General features: G+C 41.2%; 1 protein-coding gene across 3 annotated transcripts in view; it reads right to left on the bottom strand.

Annotated features, from left to right (window-relative positions):
* LOC120522832 (neural cell adhesion molecule 2-like) overlaps positions 1–26,098 on the bottom strand; it is a 1,092,848-nt gene that overhangs the window by 639,560 nt on the left and 427,190 nt on the right. The gene's annotated exons all lie outside the window — the stretch shown is intronic.

The following is a 26,098-nucleotide window of genomic DNA, read 5'->3' as shown; positions in this document are numbered from 1 at the left end:
AAAGAAAGTAAAAATCTGGCAACTCCAAAGTAGTGAGATACAGTAGGTGAGAAAGGTGCTGTGGAATAGTCATAGATAGATAGATAGATAGATAGATAGATAGATAGATAGATAGATAGATAGATAGATAGATAGAAAGGCACTATACGATAGATAGATAGATAGATAGATAGATAGATAGATAGATAGATAGATAGATATGAAAGGCACTATATAATAGATAGATAGATAGATAGATAGATAGATAGATAGATAGAAAGGCACTATACGATAGATAGATAGATAGATAGATAGATAGATAGATAGATAGATAGATAGATAGATAGATAGATAGATAGATAGATAGAAAGGCACTATACAATAGATAGATAGATAGATAGATAGATAGATAGATAGATAGATAGATAGATAGATAGATATGAAAGGCACTATATAATAGATAGATAGATAGATAGATAGATAGATAGATAGATAGAAAGGCACTATACAATAGATAGATAGATAGATAGATAGAGTGTTTGAAAGGCACTATACGATAGATAGATAGATAGATAGATATGAAAGGCACTATATAATAGATAGATAGATAGATAGATAGATAGATAGATAGATAGATAGATAGATAGATAGATAGATATGAAAGGCACTATATAATAGATAGATAGATAGATAGATAGATAGATAGATAGATAGATAGATAGATAGATAGATAGATAGATAGATAGATATGAAAGGCACTATATAATAGATAGATAGATAGATAGATAGATAGATAGATAGATAGATAGATAGATAGATATGAAAGGCACTATATAACAGATAGATAGATAGATAGATAGATAGATAGATAGATAGATAGATAGATAGATAGATAGATAGATAGATATGAAAGGCACTATATAAGATAGACAGAGGAACACTGCATGTGTATTTTTCCTTTGCCACCTCTGGCATTAGCTCTAAACTTTGCGTTGGCACAGGGTCATGGTGCCCTCCAGTTGCCCCTGATCATCAGCTATCACCAAGTCCCCTTCACATCCTGTAGGCCTGCTCTCCTCATATGGGATGGCTATGCCATAAAACATGATCCAATCTTTAAAAGTCACATCTGCCTCAGAGTACTCACAGACGCCCTCATTTAATGGCCGTCGCCAATGTGTTCACTGGTTTTATGGCATTACACTTTTTATTAACTTTTTCTTTATTGAGCATCATAAATCAGCAGAAAGTAATGAACGCTGGTCCCCTATTGTGACAGGAGTTCAGATTCAATATGGAAGTCGTGGCAAAGGTGTTGGACTGTATACCACAAGGTCAGTACGTGGAAAGCATCTTTGGATGGCATTCATTCTGGAATGGCACTATAAACCCGTTGCAGGTTACTGGGCGTGGTGTGTTCTCACCATTAAGTAAGTCGTCTGACCTGCCATCAAGACCTATGCTGAGTAACAGAGTATGGTGCAGAGGTGACCGTACTCATAAAGGGATTTAGCTGGTGCCTACATTCAGAAGGCGCTATGAACTGGACACAATTTACAGGTTTAATCTCCACCGTGTTGCCCTCAGATGGTCATAAAGTCTAGCAGTGCTGACAAGACTAATGGGTTCAATTTCTCTAAATCCTGAGTAGCATGAGCACACCCTAAAGGTGTACCATCATTTGATCCCATGGCCAGTTAGCTTGTACACTTTGAGGACCAGCAGATGAGATGAACTGCTCAGCATCAGGGGACAAGTGAGTGGTATACTGGACTGGCAGCTTGACAGTCTACATGGCAGCTGCTATGCCACACAGCACTGCAGGGCTTCTACTGTCATTTTGCATTTAGGGACTAAGGTTGCCCAATGGCGGACCCTGAGGGATGTTCCATCTTGAGGACTCAGTTTGGTCACATTTAGTGGTAGGACAGCTCCGGATGGAGTCCTTGCACATGATGCCCTTGCTAGGTCCCTCTTGTTTCCCCTACTTCCCTGGTGCCCATCACATATCTGGCTAACCTATGCCAAAGTTAGTAATCCATCACTCAAGCTTCATGCACACAGGCTGCCCACTTGATAGGAGTGACTCAAATGTTCGTATATCGAACTAGATCTAGACAGACTGGATTTAGAAAATATAATACCCTTCAGTTTTTAGACATTTTTGGCAATCCCATAAAAATAAAAACGATATATCCGATCGACACAAATATTCAGACCATGGACAGTGATATTTGGAATTTGGCTCAGGTACATCCTATTCTATTGATCATTGAGATGTTTCTACACTTTGGTTGGAGTCCACCTCTGGTCAGGTCAATTCAACTGACTGCACATGAGTGCTTATAGAAGGTTCCAGAGCTGAACAAAACACCAAATTATGTGGCTGAAGGATTTTCCTGCAGAAACTGGAGACAGGATTGTGTTGAGGCACTGATTTGGGGTTAGGATACAAAAAGAAAATCTCTACAGAACTGAAGGCTCTGTGACCTGAAGGGGGCGCTCCTGCTCCCCAAACCTGACACAGACAGACACTGGTACAAGTCCAACACAAATATTTGCTTTTATTGTGTTGTTTTTTTTTTTTGTGGCAAACTCTTCTCACAAGCATTTCCGACCACAGCCAACACAGTAGAATAAGCACACAGCACTCTTCTTCTTTCTCTCTCTTCCTCCACTCCTCTTCGCAAGTGTTGTCTTCTTCCTTCCACCTCTTTCTCCTGGAGCAGTGGCAGCTTGCTCCTTTTATGCTGCACCCAGTAGCACTTCCGGTGGTCTCTTAGCATGGTCCGGAAGCACTACTGGGTGAGACGGGAGACCAATGAAGTGGGACTTGCCAGCATCTGCAGCACCCACTGGTGGCACCCAGAGAACCCAACAGGGCTGAGTCAACAAACTTTAAGTCCCATGTTGCCCTGCAGGAATCTGGGTCACCGCTGCAACCTGGGGGGGTCTGCCATCTAGTGATCCGAGGGTTAATAATGCTCTGTGCCTGCTTTCTACCGTTACAGCCAGGAAAAGGTGCCAGCCATCCGCTACGGCAGCACTCTCTGGCCTCCATAATTCCTAAATGGAAGAAGTTTGGAATGACCACAGCTCTCTTTAAAGCTGGTCACTCAGCCAAACTGAGCAATCATGTGAGAAGGGAAAAGGTAAGAGTGGTGTCCAAGAACCCAATGGTCACCCTGGCTGAGATCGATCCAGAGAATCTGTATAACGATGGGAGAAACTTCCAGAAGGCCAACCACCAGTGCAACACTCCACCCATCTGGGCCTGAAGACAAACAGAAGCCCTTCTCAGTAAAAGACACTTTGAGGCCCACTTGGAGTTTTCAAAGGGACACCTAAAGGACTCTCAGAGTGTGAGAAAGAAGATTCTCTGGTCTGATGAAGCCAACATTAGTGTCATGTCTGGAGGACACTAAGAACTGCTCATCACCTGCACAATTATAATTACAACAGTGAAGCATGATGGTGGTAGCATCATGCTGTGGGGTTCTTCTTCAGGAGCAGGGACTGGGAGACAAGCAAAGTACAGAGATATCCTTAATGGAAACCTACTCCAGAGGCCTGTGGACCTCAGAATAACAAAGCAAAGACGAAACAAGAGTGACTTCGGGGACAACCTCTTTGAATGTCCTCAAGTGGCCCAACCAGAGCCTGGACTTTAAGTCACTCGTACATCTCTGGGGAGACCCAAATACAGCAGTCCGTCGGTGGTCTCCATTTCAGCCTGCCAGAACTTGAGAGGATCTGCAAAGAAGAATGGCAGGAAATCCCCAAGTTCAGGTGTAGGAAACTTGCCAGGTTAGCCCCGAGAAGATACCAGGCTGTCAAAGGGGCTTCAAGTAAGTACTGAATAAAGGGTCTGATTACTTGTGTCAATGTGGTATTTCAGCTTTTGTTTTCTTTTTAATTTTAATACATTTTCAAAACAATTCTAAAATTCTGCTCTTTGCTTTGACATTTTGGTGTGTTAAGTGTTAGCTGATGAGGTCAAACGTTCATGTGAATGATTTAGCGCAAAGCTGTAACACGGCAAAATGTGAAGAAGTGAAGGGGTCGGAATCCTTCCTCCTGAAGATACAGTCGATAAGAAAGGCGCTATATAAAAAGGCACTACAAAAGAGAAAGACAGATGGGAGAGGTGCTTTACAAAATAGTTCAAAGTGTGAAAGGCACTATACAATAGATAGATCTGTTTGTTCCAGCTGCTGAAATGGTAGACCCACCCTCCATATATTGGACAACAAGACGATGAATGGAGTTTGTGCAATGGCCAACTGGCGTATGCTGCTGACTCTCAGCTCCATTGACAGGGCTGTTTCTGGTCTATTGTGTTCACGACTGATATACCTGCTTTGCCCCCACCAAACTCTCTTCACCCTTTTGTGGACCCTAAGTGCTCACTTTGCCTGTTTATCCTAAGAAGTGTCCTGACCAGGGATTTGCACTCAATTCCAAGTGCAGTTTAAAGATTTACAGAGATTAGATTAGAGATCTCGATTGTCATGCAAACTTCAGAGACATAGTGAGGTTCTTGTGTCACAGTAATGGTGATATAAAAATCAATAAGAGTAGCGGAAGATAAATAAATGAATAAACAGCATAAATACATACTGTAAATAAGGTCAGAGTGTTTTGAACTAAAGGTAAACTCCTGTACACTTTCACATAAACCAGCAGGTGTGTACAGCACACAGTGCAGGGAAGGTTAGGATAATTTACTAGTAGGGAAGGCACTCTCCCTGCAGCGGGCGGACTGAGTGGCGAGGCTCCGGTAGGGCTTCCCAGAATGAGACGGATGGCTGTCATCACAGATGATCCGGTTGAGTATATGGTATGAAGCTGTAGAAGGTCAGCCCCCACGATTTCAGAAGCTGGTTGGACAGTCCTTTGAAGGAGTTTGTGATTCTGGCAAGGCAGGTTACCAAAGCACACCTACATGCATCCAGTCAGGGTGTTTTCAGTAGTGCAGCAGTACAAGTTTACTTGTTTTTTGGTTCCTACACCAAAGCTCTTTAGCCTTCTCAGGAAAAAAAACCTTTTGGTGAGCCCTTTTTTAATCTTTCTCGTATACAAAGTATAAGGAAGTTTTGTAATCGTCCAAAAACTCGACTTTGAGATTTTGATGAATTTCGATGTTTTAGACCTCCCCGAGTCCAATTTACTTTCACGCAGGGAAAGTATTGTAATTGTGCAAAAATTTGATTTCGAGATTTTGATGAATCTCGATGTTTTAGACCTCTCCGAGTCCGATTTAGTTTCTCGTAGGGAAAGTATTATAATCGTGCAAATTTAATTGAGATTTTGATGAATCTCGACGTTTTAGACTTCCCAGAGTCCGAAAATACCTTTTTTAGAATTATGTCTGCATGTGTGTGTGTAACATAATAACTTGAGTACGCTTTCACTTTGGTCAACCAAATTTTGCATACAAATATTAGGTACAAAATGTAGAATTCTATCAACATTTGGGCTATTTTCACTAACCAGAAGTGGTACTTTACCTTTTATTCATGCAGCTGCAGGGTCTGTTTTATTCAACTTTACTTTAATTATAATTGTTCAATATATTATTGATTTGATTTGGTGTTGATGGTTCTTTAATGTACATAACATAAAAATATAATCATTGTCTTGCGATTTACTCCACAAATATCCATCCCCATCCCTGTGTATATGAGAAAGTCGAGGGGAGACCACTCCTGCTTTTTGACTATGTAGTGTCACACGCGTGGGGACAGTTTACAGGCTTAAATACTGCTATTTATCAGCCAGACCAGGGGTTGGCGCTCTCACCTCATTCACTCTCCTCCTCTTGTTCCTCTGATTGTTCCTCTGCAGTTCAGCTGAAGGCCCTCCCTCTCAGTGACAGCACCACCGCTCCACCAACTAACATCAGTTCTGCTGAACCCTGATGATATCACTTCCATTACCCAGAATTCACCTTCCTGCCACGTCAGTTCCTGTTCTTGACTCCACCTCTTCCTCCTCTCCACCATATTTATAGAGCAGACTCACCCGCCCGGTTAATTCCTCTGCAGTTCAGCTGTAGGCCCTCCCTCTCAGTGACATCACCACCGCTCCATCCACTAACATCACTTCTGCTGAACCCTGATGACATCACTTCCATTACCCAGAATTCACCTTCCTGCCACGTCAGTTCCTGTTCTTGACTCCACCTCTTCCTCCTCTCCACCATATTTATAGAGCAGACTCACCCGCCCGGTTAATTCCTCTGCAATTCAGCTGAAGGCCCTCCCTCTCAGTGACATCACCACCGCTCCTCCCACTAACATCACTTCTGCTCAACCCTGATGACATCACTTCCATTACCCAGAATTCACCTTCCTGCCACGTCAGTTCCTGTTCTTGACTCCACCTCTTCCTCCTCTCCACCATATTTATAGAGCAGACTCACCCGCCCGGTTAATTCCTCTGCAGTTCAGCTGTAGGCCCTCCCCTCTCAGTGACATCACCACCGTTCCACCCACTAACATCACCTCTGCTCAACCCTGATGACATCACTTCCATTACCCAGAATTCACCTTCCTGCCACGTCAGTTCCTGTTCTTGACTCCACCTCTTCCTCCTCTCCACCATATTTATAGAGCAGACTCACCCGCCCGGTTAATTCCTCTGCAGTTCAGCTGTAGGCCCTCCCCTCTCAGTGACATCACCACCGTTCCACCCACTAACATCACCTCTGCTCAACCCTGATGACATCACTTCCATTTCTCAGAATTCACCTTCCTGCCACGTCAGTTCCTGTTCTGGCCGCCCTGACTCCAACTCTTCCTCCTTTCCCCCATATTTATAGAGCAGACTCACCCGCCTGGGTAGTTCAGTTCAGTCTTTTTTTTTGTTCCTGCCTAAACTTTCAGTATGCGGGTGGCCATCTCCAAACCTTTTTTGTGTCTGATGCCTTGTTTTTTTTTCCCCACAGTAGGTAGTGTTGACTGACCCTGAAAGGCAGTCGGGGATCCGGACACCATGAACCTGAATCTTGGATGGGGAGCCATTGATGTGGAGTGGAGTGTGGCTGCTTTTGTTCTTCCTGAATCAACAGTGATCTTGCTTGTTTTATCGGCATTCAGGGAGAGGTTGTTGTTATGGCACCATACAGTCAGGTCTGAGGCCAATGACAGTGGTGTCATCCACGGACTTGAAGATGCTGATACCCTACACAGTCATAAGCGAACGGATTTGCATGGCAGTGGGCTGAGGCAGTGGGCTTGTGGAATGCTGATGGTGATGGAACAGCGCAGAGGAGTTCTGTTTGTCAGTCCTCACTGACTGGAATCTGTTTGTCCAGAAGTTGAGTGGCCAGACACAGATGGAGCTGCCAGTTGCTGTCTATCTGGAGTTTTCACGTTCTCCCTGAGCCTACACCCACACAGGTTTTGTCAATGACTGGAGGTTTCGCTGCCACTAACACTTACATGCTGGCTTTTCTTGAACAAGAGTGTGCAGGTATGTGATGGAATGTTCTACCATCTGGCCCACCGTTGGCTCCTACTTAACCTGTGATGTTCTCCAACATCTTATAAAGCTAAGAGAATAAACTAGTGGCCACATGGGCCTATTAAGGGTAACTTGAATCCAGTTGTGTCTTAGAAGCCTACAGTCAATCGAACGGCGAGGCGTTTCCAGTTCGCTCACTAACCGCGCTGAAACATAACCAGAGATGAGCCGCAGTATATTTTAAATGTGGCAGGATCGATGGCGGAAATCTCAAGGCAATATATTAGTATAAATTTCAGCCGTTTGCTAATTGATTTATTCGGTCAATGGCTCCAGGGTGCAGGTTGCAGCTTTTTAAAGTGTTAACTACAGATTGAAAGTTCAGAGAGGATTACATTCAAATTATGGCCCGAGTCCCTGGAGAGCGTCTCCTGAGCCTGCAAACCTAAAAGAGGAGCGGTAATTGACTGCCTGTTGCTAAAAGCCTGATCCATCACACCGGCGTCTTCTTTTTTTAATTACGCTAATCAGAAAGGCCACAAGAAACGTTTGGTGCCGACAGCGCCACGGAGCACACGCACCTTTATGACCAGACATTTACGTACACTTAGGGTGAATTCTTTCAAACTCATTTTATACTGTAAGCCCTCCACAGACTTTATACTACCAAACTACAAATGTGGCGTATCGTTTGTGCCGGGCCAAAGTCATTATATCCAATAATGTTCACAGACCTGCGAGCGTTTCACTTTTGATTGACTAGATGACAATTCCAGTGGGTCCAGAGTCTATGTTCACTTTGTTCATTTTTGCTTGCATTGCCTTTAACTTGTTTAACTTGAGACAAACGTTTTGCTTGCTTTCCACAAGCTTCTTACAATAAGTTGCTGGAATTTGGGCTCTGAACTGGTATAACTGGGACAGGTGCGTAGGCCTCATTGCTCACACACGCTGTTTCAGTTCTGCCCACCAAGTTTCAATCGGATTGAGGTCAGGGCTTTGTGACGGCCACTCCAGCACCTTGACATTGTTGTCCTCAAGCCATTTTGCCACAACTTTGGAGGTCTTTGTCCATATATTTTTAGAACATTAGAACAATGTAGACGAGAACATGCCATTCAGTCCAACAAAGCTTGCCAGTCCTATCCACCTAATTCTTCCAAAGAAACATCAAGTCCAGTTTTGAAGGTCCCTACAGTCCTGCTGTCTACCACACTTACTTGGTCTCTTATTCCAAGTCTTTATGGTTCTCTGTGTAAAGAAAAACTTCCTAATGTTTGTGTGAAATTTACCCTTAACAAGTTTCCAACTGTGTCCCCGTGTTCTTGATGAACTCATTTTAAAGTCACCGTCTCGATCCACTGGACTAATTCCCTTCATAATTTAAACACTTCACTCATGTCTCCTCTTAATCTTCTTTTGTTTAAACTGTAAAGGCTCAGCTCTTTTAATCTTTCCTCATAATTCAACACCTGTAGCCCTGGAATCAGCCTAGTCGCTCTTCTCTGGACCTTCTCTAACGCTGTTATGTCCTTTTTGTAGCCTGGAGACCAAAACTGCACCCAATACTTCAGATGAGGCCTCACCAGTGTGTTATAAAGCTGGAGCAGAACCTCCTGTGACTTGTACTCCACACATCAGGGCGCCACATACAGTTGTGGCCAAAGGTTTTGAGAATGACCCAAGTATTGGTTTTCACAATATTTGCTGCTTCCGTGTTTTTAGATCTTTTCGTCAGATGTTTCTGTGGTAAACTGAAGTAGAATTACAAGCATTTCCTAAGTTTCAAAGACTTCTATTGACAGTTCCATTAAGTTGATGCACAGAGTCCATATTTGCAGTGTTGGCCCTTCTTTCTTTCTCCAGACCTCTGCAATTCGCTCTGCCATGCTGTCTGTCCATCAACTTCTGGGCCAAATCCTGACTGATGGCAGTCCATTCTTGCATCATCAATGCTTGGAGTTTGTCAGAATTGGCGGGTTTTTGTTTGTCCATCCACCTCTTGAGGACTGACTACAAGTTCTCAATGGGATTAAGGACTGGAGAGTTACCTGGCCATGGACCCCAAATTTCGATGATCTGTTCCCTGAGCCACTTAGTTCTCACCTGAGCCACTTAGTTCTCACTTTCACCTCGTGGCCCGGTGCTCCATCATGCTGGAATGTTTATTGTTGGTCACCAAACTGTTCTGGGATAGTTGGGAAAAGTTGCTCTCGGAGGATAATTTTGGTGCCATTCTTTATTCATGGCTGTCATTTTAATGATTTGTGAATGTCATCCATGTATACATTTTTCCATCCATTTGCTGTATTTATTCATTCATCCATCCCTCCATCTGCTTATTATACAATTTATCTGTCAATTGATTCATATATAAACAACGTCCATCTACGTACCTTTCACTCTTTATATTCAAAGCTACTCCTCTACTCATCCATCCATCCCTCTATGAATCTGTCCTTCTCTTCATACGTCAAGCAATCCTGATGTTCCACCCATCCATCCATCCATCCATCCATCCATTTGGGGATCTCCTCACCCTCTAATAAGCCATGAATGACTGGATGGGTGGTCTTTTTGTGGCCCACCTCTGTTTGTTGGGATGTGGCACCGTGCAATTCCTTGAGAAGCTCTTCAACTTGAAAGGCACTATATACAATAAACTATCTTACATTTATTCCAAGTTTTGCTGTCTTGTCCTTCCAATATATATTTAGTGCCTTTGTATTTTATTTTAAGACACACAGCTTTTCTTCAATTCACTGTACTGATAAAATTCATCTTGAAATGGGCCATACAATGTGCAGTTTGTCCCTTGTTCTACTCCTACCTCCATTTCTTTTCTCCTCACAAAGCCCCCAAACCTTCATACGTGGCGAGCTCTCCCATGGTCCACAGAATGAAGGAGGATCAACGAGCCATTCTTGGCGGAGCTCAGACAAACTCAGTAATGGAGTCTCGGAGAGCCTCTTCAGTGCACCTCGGGCTTTTCACACATTTGTGCAAATGTACCGTTTATGAGGAGCGACGACACGCCTCATGAAACACACGCAGCACTGCGTCACGTTCACGCAGATGAGCCACAAAGTGCGTCAAGAGCCGCACACACACTCACAAATGTTCTGCATGGGAGGACAGATGTGCCAGGGCGCCATCTCCTGATAATCACTCTACACTCATGGCACACCGGTGCTGCAGCTGAAGGAGCCGAGGTGCCAGTGTGTGTGGAATTTTATTTTTTCATTCAGCAGGACTAGCTGGGTGCATCGTTGGGCTTCAGAAGTGATATTTAGTTTGGAATTTCTCCCTTTAGTCATCCCTCCTCTCTCCATTCATCTGTTTTGAGTTCTCATCCCCCTCTGCTGCCTCCTTAACATTTCTTTTACACCAGAGAAGAAAACGCTGAATTTTTATCAGCAAGAAAAAATGTTATTATGCGTGACAGAGACACGTCAATACCAAAACATCAACATAAATACAGTGGAAGAGGCACGTCGAGTGTCCACTGGAAACAGCCACCAACGCACAGTCCAACGTCACGACCTGGACAGGCCAAGTGTGTTTTTTGATGTTGATTTGATATATTAATATTAATCCCTGAGGGGACATTTTCTTTTTTGCATGAACTTTGGGGGGGTCGGGTCAGCCATTGTACAGCGCCCCCGGAACAGTTGTCTGGTTAAGGGCCTGGCTCAAGGGCCCAACGGAGTAGGATCCCTTCTGGCAGTGACGGGATTTGAACCAGTAACTTTCCAGTGTTTCTTTGCGCACTTGTAATATTTTATCTGTTTCTTGTGCATAAGAGGGCACCTCATCATTGATGTTCCCATTATGTTATTGTAGGTGGCCATAGCGCCAAACTTAGTGACTTCTGCATTTCTCCTGACATGATTATTGACTACTGCTGGACTATGAACAGGACTTAGAGGGGCCAACGTCTTTCTTATCATTCCACTTGATTCAGTCATTTTGTCTTAGTTGTCATGAAGTTACTTGCACCACGGAGATCCTTCAGATCACAGTCATACAGACCCACATGGATCAGTTTCACTACCCATGCCAACATCTGATGACCAATGCACATCGTCATCACTATCACTTGATTCAACTCATGGTTCACTTTCAGTTTACTCTAAAAGTGGATTTACAACTTCTTATTTACACACCATTGTGTTTTGGTTGAAGGCCCCGCCCCACTCATTAGTACTGCTGAGTTACCTAAGACAGGCAAGAAGCACAAAAAGGTTTAGGATTTCTTGGCAGCACAGTGCTATGTTATCCACCAGAGAGCAGCAGAATACTGTCCTGAGAGTTACTCGGTCGTGTCAATTTAGATTGGATTGTAACAGCTTATCCTGAGAGACACTCAGGTTTAAACATATTTATGTAGAATTCTGATCTTGAGAGACACTCTGGGTTAACTCTGAGAATGAGAGACACTCAGGGTTAACCGTATTTATACAGAATTCTGAACATAAGAGACATTCAATGCTAACTCAGCGCCTGAGAGACACTCTGGGTTAACTGTATTTATACAGAATTCTGAACCTGAGAGACACTCGGAGTTAACTTTGAGAATGAGAGACAATCAGGGTTAACCGTATTTATACAGAATTCTGAACATGAGAGACATTCAATGTTAACTCAGCGCCTGAGAGACACTCTGGGTTAACTGTATTTATACAGAATTCTGAACCTGAGAGACACTCGGGGTTAACTGTATTTACATAGAATTGTGAGCCTGAGAGAAACTCGGAGTTAACTTTGAGAATGAGAGACAATCAGGGTTAACCGTATTTATACAGAATTCTGAACATGAGAGACATTCAATGTTAACTCAGCGCCTGAGAGACACTATGGGTTAACCGCATTTACATTGAATTTTAAGCTTGACAGACACTGGGGGTTAATTCATTTCCTGAGAGACACACGGGGTTAACTCTGAGAATGAAAGATACTCAGGGTTAACCATATTTATACAGAATTCTGAACATGAGAGACATTAGATGTTAACTCAGTGCCTGAGAAACACTGTGGGTTAACCGCATTTACATTGAATTTTGAGCCTGACAGACACTGGGTGTTAATTCTGAGCCTGAGAGACACTCAGGGTTTACCGTATTTACATAGAATTGTGAGCCTAAGAGATACTAAGGGTTAACTCTGAGAATGAGAGACACTCTGGGTTAACCGTATTTACATAGAATTGTTAGCCTGAGAGACACTAGGGGTTAACTGTATTTATACAGAATTCTGATCCTGAGAGACATTCAATGTTAACACAGCGCCTGAGAGACACTCAGGGTTAACCATATTTACATAAAATTGTGAGCCTGAGAGACACTCAGGTTTAACTCTGAGAATGAAAGATACTCAGGGTTAACCATATTTATACAGAATTCTGAACATGAGAGACATTAGATGTTAACTCAGCGCCTGAGAGACACTCTGGGTTAACCGCATTTACATAGAATTTTGAGCCTGACAGACATTCAATGTTAACTCAGCGCCTGAGAGACACTCAGGGTTAACCGTATTTACATAGAATTTTGAGCCTGACAGACATTCAATGTTAACTCAGCGTGTGAGAGACACTCAGGGTTAACCGTATTTACATTGATTTTTGAGCCTAAGAGACACTCGGGGTTAATTCTGAGCCTGAGAGACAGCTCGGTTTTAAAGCCAAAGAGGTTAATCTGACCCTTGCCTGCTTTCCTTTGTTTCCCTAATCATTTCCTCTCTCACTCTCAATGGACACCATCCTGCAGACTCATAACATTATAACACACTTAGTCCAATTGCAGTGATCTGCAGAATATGAACACGTAGCCTGACCCACTTAATTCATTCCTGCATTGCATAGGCTGTACATTTCAGACTAACCAGACAGCAAACAGCTGGCCGGTTTTGATTTGTCCAGCCAGGAACAGCAAGTCTACCATCATTATCATTTCAGAAATCTCTCAAACATGAAATCACACCGTGTCCTTGAAGCTATTTTACTTCACACAAAGAAGCGCAGACACATGGAATAAATGACAGGGTAGTGTGGTAGACAGTACGCCTTTAGGGACCTTCAGATTTCGACTGGATTTTATTTTGGTGAATAGGACTGATGGCCTTGGGCTGAATGGCAGTTCTCATCAATACTGTTCTACTGTTCTGTGGCTGGCATAATGTATTCAACTCAGCTAATCGTCTGGCTGGATCTTCAGGCCACACTTTTGTTTTCCCAGTGAGCCACCTCGGAGCAATCCGAGCTGTCTGCTCCACTAAATGGGTTAACAGTGGTATGGGAAGGAGGACACACAAAATAGTACTCTTCTGCACTTCCGGTATCCTCTTCTTCTAAGCTCTTTGTCACAAACTTATTACAGAGGCTCAATCATTTCAATGCATTACTATTGATGGGTACAGTAGATTCCAAAAGCATTCAGACTCCTTCACTTTACACTACAACACTTTATTTTGCTGTAGATTGTATTTTAAATGGATACATTTGCCATTGTTGCCCACCACTCTACACTCATTAACCCACAATAATAAAGTTGAAACCTGTTCAGAAAGATTTCAAGCTCCATCAGCCTGGATGGGAAGTGTCCACCATCTTCAGGTCTCTCCACAGATGTTCTATAGAGTTTAAGTCTGGACTTTGGACACCCAAGGACTGTCCGAGACTTGTGCTGAAGTCACCCCAGTGCTTTCTTGGCTGTATTCTTCTGGTCATTGCCATGCTGAAAGGTGAACCATCATGAGCACTCTGGAGCAGGTTTTCTTCCAGGGCTTCTCTGGATTTGTACGTATTCCTCTGACCGCTCTCCCGTCTCCTGCTACTGAGAAGCAGCCCCATAGCTTAGTGCTGTCTGTAATCCTTACTCTGATTTTCACACCTTGTTGTTCTTCACCATAGGGCTGGCATTACCCAGATGATGAGCAGTGCCCGGTCTTTGCTAGACATAGTGCTTGCAGCTCTCCCCAATAAGTTCACTTTTTGTCACATCTGAACCAAGAAGATTCCAGGCTGGGAATGCTGCCAAAGGGGCTTCAACTATGTAGTCAGTAAAGGGGCTGCGTATTTGTGTCAATCATGAGATATTTCAGCCATTTATTATTAATAAATTTGCACATTTTTTTCAACTCCTATATTTTGAACCACACTGACTTAGCATCAACAGCTCCATGATGGAGAAACCCTTTCTTGAATAAATGCCTTGCAAGGACCCAAGATGTCCTTAATGTTGTTTTCTTTTAGTTCATGTGCAACTTCCATCATCAAACAGGGTACCCGGTTGATCCCAAGACCTTTATAATATTCTGTCCTCATATTTTAACAAAATTACACTATGTATATATTATTATTTTCTAAATATATAAAATGCTAAGGGCTGGGTCTGTCTGTCACAAATTGTCCTGGAAACCTCCGGAGCTAGAACCTTGAATTTGGTCTTAATTGAGCGCTGATGATGTGATACATGCTGGTAAACCAACACATTTGATAATTTCACAAAGTTATCTGGGTTAGTGTCTTTCCTAAAGCAAACTGCTCCAGAGGATGCCATGACAGAAAGGGAAAAAAAAACCCGCAGCAACATCTGCTGAGCATCAAGCGCATTGCTGAGGCGGCGCATAGGAAGAAGAAGCAGAGCAGCAACATCTGCTGAGCTTAAAGTATAGGATAAAGAATTCACACAGGATAAAGACAGACACATATCTACACAAGTAAAGCTTCAAGCAAAGGGAGCAGAATTCAAGTGCAACAAACTGCTGCTGAAATAGACTGCTGTGCTCCTCTACTCACACCAAAGTGATCGTTGGCATAAATACAGAGGTACACGCCATGATGGTACAACCTCTCCTGAGCATCAAGCTAAATACAGGAGATGCTTCAGGGACAAAGAATGACAAGAGGCAAGGCTGAAAAATGGAGCTCATCAACATGCCAGGCATACTCCATAATAGAGAATGAGAGGACGACACCAAGAGAAAAACGAATGCCGACAAACAAGGAGCTCTTTAAATTGTCACAACTTCCACCCACATGCAACCACACTGCTTTTACATCCTTACATCAATGTTTGGTAGTGACACACTAACTTTGGAAAGTTACAGCGACGATGTGTTCATCTTGGGTGGGTAGAAAAGAACCTGCGGCCAAAAATGGAAATGTTCAACTTGCACTTTTATTTGAGGACCGCAGGCTGGCGTGTTCCCCACTTATCATTATGATTATAAGAAAGCGTAGTGACAGACTGACCAGATTACTAACTTCGGTTTTAACCCACATCTCACGGTCAGGCATTGTCAGTTAAAGAGAGTCTCCAAACTGAACCACACAAATGTGTGACATGGGCGCATGGAGCCCCATTCAAACTCTTTAAAATGCTGGCACTTTATGGTTTTTAACTGAGTGCTGTGGTTCTTGCTTGACAAAACATCATCCCATATTCTGGGATGAAGTTGGTTGGTTTGTGCTTTGAAGAACTTTATAATATATGTGGAAACAAAAATCTGATAGATAGATAGATAGATAGATAGATAGATAGATAGATAGATAGATAGATAGATAGATAGATAGATAGATAGATATGAAAGGCACTATATAATAAGATAGATAGATAGATAGATAGATAGATAGATAGATAGATAGATAGATAGATAGATAGATAGATAGATAGATAGATAGATATGAAAGGCACTATATAATAGATAGATAGATAGATAGATAGATAGATAGATAGATAGATAGATAGATAGATAGATATGAAAGGCACTATATGATAGATAGATAGATAGATAGATAGATAGATAGATAGATAGATAGATAGATAGATAGATAGATCTTTATTAATCCCCAAGGGGAAATTCACATACTCCAGCAGCAGCATATCACTTTTAAAAAATAAATCTTGCATGTGTGAAAAATAATAACAAAAAATAGCTAACTACATGCAAAATAATCATTACTTTAATAAATAAAAATGGGTTTTACCCTTTTCATTAATTATTTAATTCTAATTCAATTTAAAAAATTAAGAATAATGTTAACTTATTCTTTTTCTTAAAATGTAAACGTTTTTTATAACTTATTCTAAGTTAAAACACTATACTGTGTATTGAACACATTTCAGTGAAGTTAAATGTAATGACACGGCACTTCCTCTCACATCGATTTCCTGGTCTTTACAACAACGCATTCAGCTGTTACATTTATCCACAATAAGAGCTATTTTAATAGTAATGTGTAAGAATAAAACATATTAATTCTGTAATGAATAACTAGTATTTAATTTCTTATAGTTAACAGACGTAAGCAGTTGTTGTTTTCACGAAACCTTTCCCTTCATGTGAGAAACATGGCGAGCAAGGTAGCATCTTTCTAACAACCTACCTTGTTGGTTTTCTTTAAAAAGCAAGCACATTTCTCTGATAGTTACGTATGTTCATATGTTTTTTTATCATTTAAAACTTTTACTTTACACAGAAAATGAAAATGATACTTTGAGATAAGTCTGAGAACGCTAAGTCGTGTGTCCTAAAGTACGACCTGTAAACAACATAAAAAGACGTTTGCCTAACCGTCAAGGTATTGTTCGACCTCTTATTTAATATGTTCTACATAGGTAATGTATTTTCTGGCTAATTTTTAACACTGTGATTTATTTAGCGACGTTTGATTTCCTACGTCCGATTTTATTTCAGGATTTTCGCTATCGCATACTGAAAAGTGGTGGAAAAGGCAGCCATTCATTTAAGCAGACATGTTGGCGTAAACGCAGGAAGTGTTTGAAGAGCGGCATCTGCCGCAGGATTTCACTCCTTCACTCTCTGCGTTTCCTTCCCGTTTACCCCTCATTCCTGGGACATTATTTGATTGAGATATTACTTTTTGAGTAAGTTTACAAAAAGAAAAGAAAATTTGCATTGACATTTGAATGTCAGTATTTAAGTAAAAATTATCCTCAGGCATTTGATTTAATTTTCCTTTGAAAATATAACTCCGTTGTTGTGACTGTCTGTGTATGTTCAAATAAATAGATATATGGAATTTTAGCATGTATTTGTTATACAGTCATTACTGTCCAGTGTTGCATTATTACTTTTTTTTTTGAGTACTGTAATTCAAATGAAAATCGGAGTAAAATAAAATAATTTTGCCACTACTTATATTTAATAAAGCTCATTTATTTTAGGTAAATTTGAGTAAATTAATAAATTAAGTTTACTCAATAGTGCAGTATATTAAATCTACTCAAAAATATTGCTTGTAATTTGTTGCCCTATTTTTTTTTTAAGTACTTTTAACGCATCATTTTTTACAGTGAAAAACAATAAAGAGTGATAAAAATTCTGTGCAAGTAAAAAAATGCAAGGTGGAGAGTGCAAGGCAGGTCCACCACCCCCCAGGTGGACCTGAAGTGTCGCATAGTGTGGGGTCTCCTCAGTCTGTCAGTGGAGCAGGACGGTGACAGCAGTCTGTCGCTGAAGCTGCTCCTTTGTCTGGAGATGATCCTGTTCAGTGGATGCAGTGGATTCTCCATGACTGACAGGAGCCTGCTCAGCGCCCGTCGCTCTGCCACGGATGTCAAACTGTCCAGCTCCATGCCTACAATAGAGCCTGCCATCCTCACCAGTTTGTCCAGGCGTGAGGCGTCCTTCTTCTTTATGCTGCCTCCGAAGAACACCACCGTGTAGAAGAGGGCGCTCACCATAACCATCTGATAGAACATCTGCAGCATCTTATTGCAGATGTTGAAGGACGCCAACCTTCTAAGGAAGTATAGTCAGCTCTGTCCTCTCTTACACAGGTCATCAGTATTGGCAATCCAGTCCAATTTATCATCCAGCTGCACTTCTAGGTATTTATAGGTCTGTACCCTCTGCACACAGTCACCTCTGATGATCACGGGGTAGGCCACCTATAGCAGGACACTTAAAGATTAATAAAACCTGAACTGAGCCTGTGTTATTGTATGCAGTGAGAGTCTATTTAATATCTGGAGCCACTGGTATTCCACAAATCTGTTACCATCTAGTCATGGGGTTATTTACTGTATGAACCTGTTGCAGACCTAAATAAATGAAGCTTCTTTCTTGAACCTTCACGTGGATGGGCCATTTGGAAACCAAAAATGGCTCCCCTATAGCAAAGTACCTCTCTGGCACCTTTACTGTAAGGAGTGCAGGACTCGTTCATCCTGCCTTGGATTTGTTACTTTCTTGACAGGCTCCACCCCCATGGCCTTGAAATTGGATGACGTTGGTTCAGAAATGGATGGATGCGTGAATGGAGTCTTATTATTAGTTGTACTCATCTAAAGGGAGAGGAAGTTTAAAGCGTGTAGATATTATTATTATTATTATTATTATTATTATTATTATTATTATTATTATAAATCATTAAAATGAACTGAATCCAATTACCCCGTGACGTAAATGAAGTTACTGGCTGGGCTGCTTTTTTGAACTGTAATTCTTTGCACTTATTTTGATCTTTTTAATTTACTTCTTTGCACCGAGTTCAACGGAGTCGCCTGCCATTTTTATATCATTTTAAAGTAACGCGCTTACTGAAAACATAATGCCAATTTAGTTTCCAAGGCGTAAATAAAAAAATAAATATATAAAGCGGAGCGGGGATTTAATGACAGCCTGCCAAGTGGCACTAAAGAGCGCCGCTCGCTCAATATTCATCCGTCAGCGTCAGACTGCAACCAGGATTACTTTTGCCGGAGTCTCGGGGAAGAAAATGAATATAAAATAAATAAAGTAAGCCACTGATGAATAAAAGCAAGAGTGTATAAAATATTATTAAGACGCCCGATGAACTTCAAGCGTGCGGCCATCACCGTAGAGGCTTGAATGATGAGAGTCGTGACGCTCGGCTCCTTGGTCGCTATTTTTTTTTTTTTTTTAAGAAGGGTCGCTGTCAGCTACCCGTCGTCCCCACAGACAGCCACGGACAAAACTGTGTTTTTTTACCCCCTCGCCATTCGCAGTTTATTATTCTGACAAGCCTTGTAAAGAATGAACAGACATTCGACAGACATCAGAGTAAGAGAGATATCGGGGAGACTAAGCCAGCAGATTACCTTAGAAGTGTATTGATTTTCAGTTACAGAATGACATGGCCGTGCGCGCGCTGGAATAAAATATCATAGTCCATATCATTATCAGGGGGTTAGGCGAGACTCAAGAAGTCAGTCTGCCGAACAACAGTAATCAAACGCAGACGGTTCACAGCGGATAGACTTGAACAAACCAGGAGGTGGGCTTGTTTTTAGAAGAAGACCTTGAAGCCAACGGTTCCGTTAAAAAGAAGGGAGAGAGAGAGAGAGAGAGAGTAGAAATTTCGGGTTGTGCTGTGGATATCAGGAGTGCCGGGCTGCGCCCCCACAACTCGGTGTGACAAAACTGGCGGCGCTAACGCTGAGCCACGGGCTGCGAAGGCTGGTTTGGCCTTCTTAGTACCTTTCGGATTCTGCGCAAGTCATTAAAAATGAACGGACACCCACCCAGTTCCCGGGCCGTTTAATCCGTCTCACCATTTAGAAAATGGCGTCGTTACCTATAGGCACACTGAGGCATGCTAAAAAAAATAAATCAATGCACATGGAAGTCGCTATGAAAATCATAACATGACGTTCTGAAACCCGCACAATCAGAGTCGCAGTGATAAAGCTCAATTGAAATATTAGGCGTAGATGTGAACACACCTGCCATCTTTAAAGTGAATTTACTATAAGTTTACAAAACTATTTGTAAACCACAGGGGGCAAAGCTGCTCATTTTTAGAAGTCGGAGAAGCGCGGTGGGCTAACAGCTCGATACCCGCTATATGCGTCTGCTGCCATTAGTGAGCCGAGGCCTACTAAAAACAAATAAATACAACGGGAATGGAAACGAACATATCTGAGAACATCTGAACCGTGAACTCGTAAAACGTTATTACCGAGAAAAAAACTGGAAAGCATGGCCGAGAGGGGTTAGGAGAAAAAAGCAAGATGCCAGCCTGTGAGTCATACCTGCAAAACTCACTTATTTATTTATTTATTTATTTGTTTGTTTGTTTGTATAAGGGATTATATAATGTACTCACTACTAAGTAAACGAGCCAAAGTAGTTATTCAGAGTGACGCCATAGAGCACGGGTGTCGAACTCCGAACCTGGAGGGCTGCAGTGGCTGCAGGTTTTCATTCTCACCCTTTTCTTAATCAGTGACCAGTTTTCACTGCTAATTAACTTTTTCCCTTCATTTTAATAGCCTTGTTTTTGAGGATTTAGTCCTCTGAATTTATTCTTTTTTTCATTAAATGACAGCCAAACAGAAATGAGATTTGAAGTGAGCCAATAAATCACAAGCAGAGTCTGGACTCAAACTGCATTTCATTTCAGCAGATGACCAGCTAAACTGGGATTTCAAACTCAACCAATTTCACTCCAACCAATCTCTTAATTAGAAGTCAATTCTTGCTCTTAATTAAACCCGTTATTTAATTCCACAGCTTATTGCTGCTCTCATTCTGCCATAGCAAACATTTCCAAAACTTGTGATTTTCTGTTTTTTTCTAATAACGCCATCAAGATGTTTTGGTGACCCGAGAGATCAGCCTTACTGAGACCTTCACCTTTCTTTATTTTCAGATATTGTGTGATGGGCACAGGTGAGCTGATCATGTGGCAGCTTGTTTTGTGCCCATTATTGTTTGGCTGCTAGTTAAGGAAAAAGAAAACATCTAAGGGGCCAAGTTAATTAAAACTAAGGCAAAATAAATTAATTAGCAGCAAAAAAAACTGGTCACTAATTAAGAAGATGGTTAGAATAAAAACCTGCAGCCACTGCGTCCCTCCAGGACTGGCGTTTGACACCCATGCAGAGGAACTATGCCTCATGAAGGTTCTAGAAAGAAACTTGTTAAATACATTTGGATCAGGTGCTACAAATCACAATAAGCAGGTGACACGAGAATAGTGAAATACCAATAGTTTGATGATTTAAAAGGAACTCATTCTGCATATAATAACACAGCCTAAGTTCGGGTTATCTATCTATCCATGCTAAATAGCCTACTATATTTTAAAGATTTCTGTTTTATCTGCATATTACAAAGCTTTCAAAGCCCAAAGAACCAACTACTTACAGTATGTAAAGAATCCTTCTGAGAATGAAGCAGCTTTTGCCAAGCAATGGCACCATGAGGTACAGCAACTCAATAAAGTGCTATTAAAGAATCAGAATTATATAGGCTCCTTCTGCCCCAAAATAGGTAAATGGGATAGAATATTAACAGAAGAATGGATGTGCATGTTATTGTAAAATACTGTAAATAATAATAAAAAATAAATGAAAACTATATGAAAGTAAACATTAGCCACTATTTAATAACTTAAACTAAAAATAATGCACATCCTGGTCATTTCAATCCAGTTCAAGGTAGTGGAGTACTGGCATTCCAGCGACTCTAAGCTGAGTTATGTGGGTTTGAGAATAGATGTATTATTATTATTATTATTATTACTCCTCATATTCTTATATTCCAAAGACGTGCATGTAACATTAATTGACCTTTTTTTGTGTTTTTCAGGTTTGTAGCCGTCTCCGACCAGATAGCATTACTGGCATTCAGTTTCATAAACAGGTTTGAAAACGTTATCTGATGGGTGTTATTTAGCCATACTTGAACTCCATTAAGATATCAGGCTTATGTTATGTGTAAAATGGCACGGGCGATGCTTTTCAAAGACCAGTGGGTTCAGAAAAGGTCAGAAAGTTGAAACATGTGCCTACCTACCTACCATTCTTTCTTTCTTTCTTTCTTTCTCTCTTTCTTTCTTTCTTTCTTTCTTTCTTTCTTTCTTTCTTTCTTTCTTTCTTTCAGCACCTCTGTATCAATCAGACACTACATAGAGGGTGCTACTGAGCAGATTTCATTAGTTAGTAGTAATCAAAGCACAAGAAATCCTGGAAGAACGAGTTGTTATTCAAACTACTACCTGCACTACCCCAGGTCCACACCCCCTGCCTAGGTAATTCTTTAAAATTAGCTGACACCATTGCAATAAAGAATTCTAGGATTAGCACACTTCATAGTATGTATGCTAGAGACTTAACTAGTTTACATGTAAACTGTACTAATGGAACTGAAAGCACTGTCTCATGTTGGATGATCTCACTCTAATCCACTAACCACTGCTCCATGGTATTACCTTATTGATCTATCTATCTCTCTATCAGTATAGAACATAGTACATAGTGCCTTTCACATCTATCTATCTATCAATCACTTAGTGCCTTTCATATCTATCTATCTGTCTATCTTGTATATAGTGCTTTTCATATCTATCTATCTATCTATCGATCTATCTTGTATATAGTGCCTTTCACACTATCTATCTATCTATCAATCATATAGTGCCTTTCATACTATCTATCTAGCTATAATATAGTGCCTTTCATATCTATCTATTTATCTATCTATCTTGTATATACAGTAGTGCCTTTCACACTATCTATCTATCTATCAATCATATAGTGCCTTTCACACTATCTATCTAGCTATAATATAGTGCCTTTCATATCTTGTATATAGTGCCTTTCACACTATCTATCTTGTATATAGTGCCTTTCATATCTATCTATCTTGTATATAGTGCCTTTCACACTATCTATCTTGTATATAGTGCCTTTCACACTATCTATCTATCTATCATATAGTGCCTTTCATATCTATCTATCTATCTATCATATAGTGCCTTTCATATCTATATATCGCCTTTCATATCTATTTTTCTATCTTTTATATAATGTCTTTCCTTTTTAACTATATGCCTGTATATTGAAAGAATCAAATTATGTAGTACATTTTGCTATTTAAAATAAAAACAGTCGGCTATTTGAAGGGCTTTATGACCGCAGCACAAGAAGACGCTCTACAGTACAAACAGCAGATCAGTGTAATTGATTGCCTTAGTCCCGTGGTCACATTTGAAAGGCGCTATAAACTACTGAGGAACTATAAATCTTTCTCTGAGGATTGTATTACTGCACTTTAACTTTCTCCAATACAATTTTTGATTCTCAATTAAAAAAGAGAGGAACTCTCCTCCTTATTCTTCTCCAGCCTGTTAACGGTTCAAGCCTATTAGAATGTCAGAATTGTCAAAAGCGTGAAAACTCTCATAAAATAACAAGCCCTGCAATTAAGAGTAGAACGGGAACTTAAGGCAATCTGCACATTTCCGATGAGAAATGTTGGACTGATTTATATATATATTTTTTCTTAAAACAGTTTGACATCTGCAGATTTTTTGATAGAGCTGTAATATCAGTCCATATGGCGTGGCTTCTTAATTGTTAGTTTTTTGAAAAAATGTGTGGCAGAGGGAAAAGAAATGAGTGTGAGGAAATAAAATGACAGAAGGCTGGGATCTCTTCAACAGCGATGACAAGGAGCAATAAGAGAATTCATCAGCGTTAGGGGCAGAGGCGTATTAACAGGTGATTACTGACAACATGACTTGTAAAGCTCCAGACTGAATTGTGTTGAATTCCATACAACATACTCATCATCTTTTTTTTTTTTCTCTCTCTATACTGGGAATATGAATTTCTTGTCAAGTCAGGCCCTAAGGAACAGCACAAGCAGAACTGGTCCTTCATGTTGACCCCATCTCTAAAATTCTGTGGCAGGGGATGCCGCCATTAAAGCCACACAACAAACGTGAATCTCTGGTTTGTCATGATGGACACCGGATATCTCAGCATGGAGAGCCTCCATCCAACAGAGCTGCAGACAGATTTCTGACCAGGGAGGAATCAGTGCACACCTACGTCAGAACACAACTTTCAGGACAGTGAACACCACGAAGGTCCCAACGCCACTCCAGGATGTGTTTTTAAGATCTGTGCTGGGGCGCTTGCACTGGTGTTCATGGTGATATTGAATCTCTCCTCAACACAGTCTGTCATACCATCATGCTTTAAATGGTACACCATCATCCATGCACCAAACAAGTCAAATCCAGCCTGCCTGAATAACTGCTGCCCTGCTGCACTAACACCATAGCAATGAGATGTGTCGAGAGGGTGATCAAGAATCACGTATGCTCTTCACCGTCCAAAGGACTGGATCCATTACAGTTTGCCTGTCACTCCAGTAGATCCACAGGGGATGCCATCACCTTGATCCTTCATACAGTGCTGGCCCACCTCACCAACAACAGAGGGAATTATGTGCGAATGCTATTTATAGACTATAATTCATCCATAATCCAACCCGCTATATCCTAACTACAGGGTCACGGGGGTCTGCTGGAGCCAAACCCAGCCAACACAGGGTGCAAGGCGGGAAACAAACCCCGGGCAGGGCGCCAGCCCACCGCAGGGCACATTTATAGACTATAATTCAGGATTTAACAAGATAAACCCCTCCAAGTTCATCACCAAGTTTAGGGACCTATGGCTGTGCACTTCATTCTGCAGCTGGGTTTGTAACTTCCCGACAGGTGGTTCAAGTGGGTGGCCACTCCTCATCATCATCAACTCACCCTCAACACAAGGGCTCCACCGGGCTGGGTGCTCAGTCCTCTGACTGCCTGGCTGTATGTGACTCTAACGTCGTCATCATCATCAAGCTGTGGTGGGCCTGATCTCTAACAACAATGAAGTGTGGAGAGCCGGGGGTCACAAGGGTGTCAGGGCAGCAGTCTACTCCTGAAACTCAATGTGACAAAGGAGAGGACTGAAGTAGAGCCCTATGATTTCCACGATGTGCATAAAAATAGAAATGTGAGGAATTTAGAGACTGATGGGGTGATAAATTAAACGATTGTAGTTCTATCATGCAAATACCATTTTCTAGTTTGTTGATAGATAGATAGATAGATAATGAAAGGCACTATATAATAGATAGATAGATAGATAGATAATGAAAGGCACTATATGATTGATAGATAGATAGATAGATAGATAGTGAAAGGCACTATGATAGGTAGATAGATAATGAAAGGCACTATATAATAGATAGACAGATTGACATAAAAGGCACTATATAATAGATAGATAGATAGATAGATAGATAGATACTTTATTAATCCCAAGGGTGAATTCACAAAAATCCAGCAGCTGCATACTGATACAAAACCTTATTAAATTAAAGAGTGATAAAAATGCAGGTAAAACAGACAATAACTTTATATAATGTTAACATTTACCCCAGGTGGAATTGAAGGGTTTAAACATTTTTAGCACGTCATTCTCATATTTCTCCTTCTCTCCATGGGGCAGCTCCTTCAGTGTTTGCTCATTGGTTGCTTTCCATGCCCTAGCATCACCAGCCTATATAGTCTGTCCTCACCAATAACTGTCCATGGCCCTGAATCAGATGACCGGGTTACTAGAGTTGATTGGCAAAATTCACCACAGACCTTGTCTGCCAAATATTTTCCTGAAAATTTGATATTTGGATGACTTAGATTATTACACCCACAGAGTGTCAGTATGAAGCCAGTATGACATTCCAGAGCTGTAGAAGCAAAATGCAGAATTTTAACACGTGTACTCTAAGAGAATCCCTGCATGGAGTTTGTATGTTCTCCCTGTGTCTTCCTCCCACAGTCCAAAGACATGCAGGTTAGTTGCATTGGTGATCCTAA

The sequence above is a fragment of the Polypterus senegalus genome, chromosome 2 (assembly GCF_016835505.1).
Source record: "Polypterus senegalus isolate Bchr_013 chromosome 2, ASM1683550v1, whole genome shotgun sequence".
Classification (NCBI taxonomy): Eukaryota; Metazoa; Chordata; class Cladistia; order Polypteriformes; family Polypteridae; genus Polypterus; species Polypterus senegalus.
This window is presented reverse-complemented; position numbering and strand designations above follow the sequence as displayed.